At 42.5% G+C, this 4065-nt stretch overlaps 1 long non-coding RNA gene across 1 annotated transcript; it reads left to right on the top strand.

Moving 5' to 3' along the window:
- Positions 1–250: 250 nt before the first annotated feature.
- Positions 251–732, top strand: LOC142216506 (uncharacterized). Its single transcript, XR_012717348.1, has 3 exons — positions 251–313; positions 427–489; positions 654–732. It is a non-coding gene; the product is annotated as an uncharacterized LOC142216506 (long non-coding RNA).
- The last annotated feature ends 3333 nt before the right edge of the window (positions 733–4065 follow it).

Genomic DNA, 4065 nt, shown 5'->3' on the forward strand with positions numbered 1-4065 from the left:
TGTGAATGAGCCCCTTTTCCTTTTCGATGTAACAACCATTTTCTATTTGTCTTCTTCAGGTTTTTCTGGCATCAGTCCCTGGCCGACAGACCTTCATGGCCATCAAGACCATCGAGAAAACAGAGGACGATATGGATACCATCGTGAGAGAGCAGCAGATACTCGCCGCTGCCAGAGAATGCCCCTTTATATGCCACCTCTATGCCGCACACCACTCTGAACAGCGGGCATATTTCATCACCGAGTATCTGTCTGGAGGCAGCCTGGCGGATTTGATCAAGATGTGCGGCAGCCTGAACATCGGCAACGTAAGGTAAGAAAAAGGGGTAAATAACAAGGGAGGAGGGGGAGAAGATAAAAGCTGAGGTCGAGGGTTGTAGTCAGGGCTTTGCTAACACTGAGATTTCTCTTTGTTCTTCCCATGAGATTCTACACGGCAGAGATTATTTGCGGACTTCAGTTCCTCCATGGACAAGGCATCGTCCACCGGTAAGAACTTTCTTCCTTCTATGTCTCTCCTTTACATTCTGGATTTCATGCACCCAGCTTTCCTAGGGTCCTGCCTGGCTATTCTGCCTGGTCTTGTTTTTACCCATCCCCCATTTCCATTGTCACTGGGCAGATCGTCATTTTCTTCTCTTATTTCATTACAGTGATATCAAGCCAGCGAACATCGTGTTGGATGCAGAAGGCCACACCCGTATCATCGACCTGGGGCTGGCCCTAGATGGAATCACCGCCACTACCAAAATCTGTGGCGTGACGGGCACCTTCAACTATATGGCCCCAGAGGTGCACTTCAAACCAGGATATGGCATAGCAGTGGACTGGTGGAGCTTAGGAATCGTGGTGTCCAAGATGGCAACAGGACGCCACCCGTTGTATGAAGGTTCGATCCGACGGGAAGCCTTTATCGCCAAGCTCACCAAGAAGCCCGAATTTCCACCTGACGTTGATGCGGACTTGAAACATCTTGTCGAAAACCTGCTATGCAAGAATCCTAGGCAGCGCATGGGTTTGTGCAGGAACATCCGAGAGCATCCATTTTTTTCTACCATCGGCTGGGAGGAACTGGAGCAGAGGAGAGCAAGGCCACCATTTACACCGTTTCAGCCAGTTCTGGAGAAGGAACATCTACAGTGGCCGGAGGATAGGAGCGCCCTTCATCCCACGAACCAACATAACTACACGTCACCAAGCTGGGATGCTCTGCAGAATGAACTGGCGCCCACAGCCCAGAACTTGACTCCTCCATGTCTCTGCTGCGCTGTAAGACCACGGCTGCCTTGAAACACACGAACTCTCTCCATCTTCATGCCACACTTGCCAGAACAGCGTGAAGATCTTCTGCGTCCATCGGGAGCGGCCTGTGCTTGGCTCAGCACAGGCCTGGTAAGTATGACGCACAACACACATCACACACACTACATGATAGGTATAGGCACCACATACACTATATGATAGGTATAGGCACCACATACACTATATGATAGGTATAGGCACCACACGTAGACACATAGAGATAGCGGCCATTGATCCTGGGATTTATTCCGATTGCCAGATTTGGGGTCAGGAAGGAATTTTCCCCTATGCTGAGGATAATTGGCCCATTCCTCACAGGGTTTTCGCCTTCCTTAGGATCAAAACACGGCCTTAAATAGGATTAGATGAGAAGTAAGTAATAATAATAATAAGCTAAAAATAGGAATTAATAGGAAAAAAAATGTAGTTACAAAAATGTAAAGATTAGATAAATGTATAAGAAGCTGGAAACTAGGAAAAAACTAAAAAAAACTAAAAAAAAAAAAAAAGATATAGCTTATAGTTCACACATAAACATGCACACACACATATAGAATATATATACAGATATATACACGCTAGCTTAGTATAGAAAAAAATAGGATAAGTAGTTTTAATATTATAGTATAAAATAAAAAAATAAAAAATTATACGGTAGGTTATAGCTCACACATACACACACACACACACACATATATATATATATATATATATATATATATATATATATATATATATATATATATGCTAGCTTAGTATAGAAAAAACTAGGTTAATATGTAGTTTTAATATTATAGTATGAAAAAAAAATAAGATATAGGTTATAGTTCACACACACACACGCCTATAGAATTTATACATATATACACTAGCTTAGTATAGAAAAATAGGATAATATGTACCGGTAGTTTTAATATTATAGTACAAAAAAAAAATGGAAAAAAAATTTAAATAAATTTATAGATCTCATACACATATACACTAGGTTAGTAGACGTAGCAAAAAAAAAAAAAAAAAGCTTAATACATAGTTTTAAGATTATAGATTGGAGGGAAATATAGAAAAATTTAAATAAAATATGTTAGACAGAACACACACACATATATATATAGTGGCTCAGTAAGGAAAAAAATAGCATAATATATTGTTTTAATGCATAGTAATAAATAGTACAATATAATAATTATCTATAAATAAGATTAGTATCATACACATACATATAGACATAATATAATAGGACTATAGTAATATAATACGACCCGCCCCATCTATAAATAAGATTAGTATCATACACATACATATAGACATAGTATATATAATAGTAATATAGTAATATAATTTGACCCCGCCCACATCTATAAATAAAAATTCTCCCCTTTACCTCTTACATCGTTGTCCTTGTCTTTATTCTCATTGGATGTCCTTGTAGTTAATGTTGTACAGGCCTCAATGTCCTTTCCGCAGCACTCGGGATCTTCAGGGGTTTCCACTCTCACTTAAGTCATTTTACCTACAGATGTCTATAGGTGGTGTGAACAGAGCCCCAAAGGTTTGTCAGCTGTTTACCATCCCTTCCTGTAACCTGTGGTCGGACCTGACTGCAGGCGTTCACTTTTCCTACAGCGCCTCTAGAGGTAATGAAGTATAACACACTTCTCACTAACATCACTGGGTTGTCCATGGACGTGTTGGGTCTTCTAGAACAAGAGGCTCTGCTTTTAGTCTTTTTCCATTGTCTATAATAGTTGGTGGTCCTGACTGGAGGACCCCTCTCTATTACCTCAGAATTTCCTGGGTCAGTATGAAAATGGGTTTTCTAAGAGAGACAGTAACTTTATTGGTTATATCATAAACAGTGAGGGTTTGTTAGGGCTAGTTCACACGGGGCTAAAGGGGCGGATTTTGACAGCGGAATCCACGTCATAATCCGCCCATTTCAGCACCTTCCGATTGTCGCCCCACGTGTGAACGAGCCCCAGTGTATAAACCCAGATGTCATGCTGGGGTCACACCAGCGTCCAGTCTCCGTACTCCGGTTTCCGTCTTCTGCCAGCAGAAGATGGAAACCTGTCAGACTGTGTCTGGCTGTGAGCGCCGGTGAGCGTTTTTTGCTCTCCACAGCGTTTTTATTTAAACCGAACTCAAAGTCCTGCATGTCCAACTTTGTGTCCAGTTAAAAAAAAAACAACGGTTTTGCCACGGAGACCACAACACGCTCACCGGCGCTCACAGCCGGACACTTTTTAAACCCATTCAAATGAGTGGGCTTCAAAAATGCCTGCAGGTTTCCATTTTCTGAACCAGTTTCGCGCAGGAAATGGAAACCTGCATAGCGGAGATCGGGCGCTGGTGTGAAAGAGTCCTCACCAAACTTCTACAAACTCGTGAACAATAAATCTGTCCAGTTATGTGGTGACATATCCTCTGCTCCTAGAAGGGCGAGTCCACTCCGCTTCACCATTTGGCCTGTCTCTGCTCCCGGAGTCTTGTGAGCAGTTGGTGCGATGTAGTGATGTCACTGAAGTCTCCAGGAGCAGAGACAGGAGAGAACACAGTGGGATCTGGGAGAGGTATTGTTCAATACTGTGGTGCCGCACGAAGAGCGACATAATACTGTGGGGGAACCAAAAGATATACATGATACTGTAATGTATCATGTATTACAAAAGGTAGTGCTTTCTTCAGGCGGATTCCGCGGCTGAGTCATCCCCGGCGTCTGCCTCGTGACAGCACCCTCCAGACTAGGACTATTCATTTGGGACT

This window comes from Leptodactylus fuscus, chromosome 8, assembly GCF_031893055.1.
Source record: "Leptodactylus fuscus isolate aLepFus1 chromosome 8, aLepFus1.hap2, whole genome shotgun sequence".
Lineage (NCBI taxonomy): Eukaryota > Metazoa > Chordata > Amphibia > Anura > Leptodactylidae > Leptodactylus > Leptodactylus fuscus.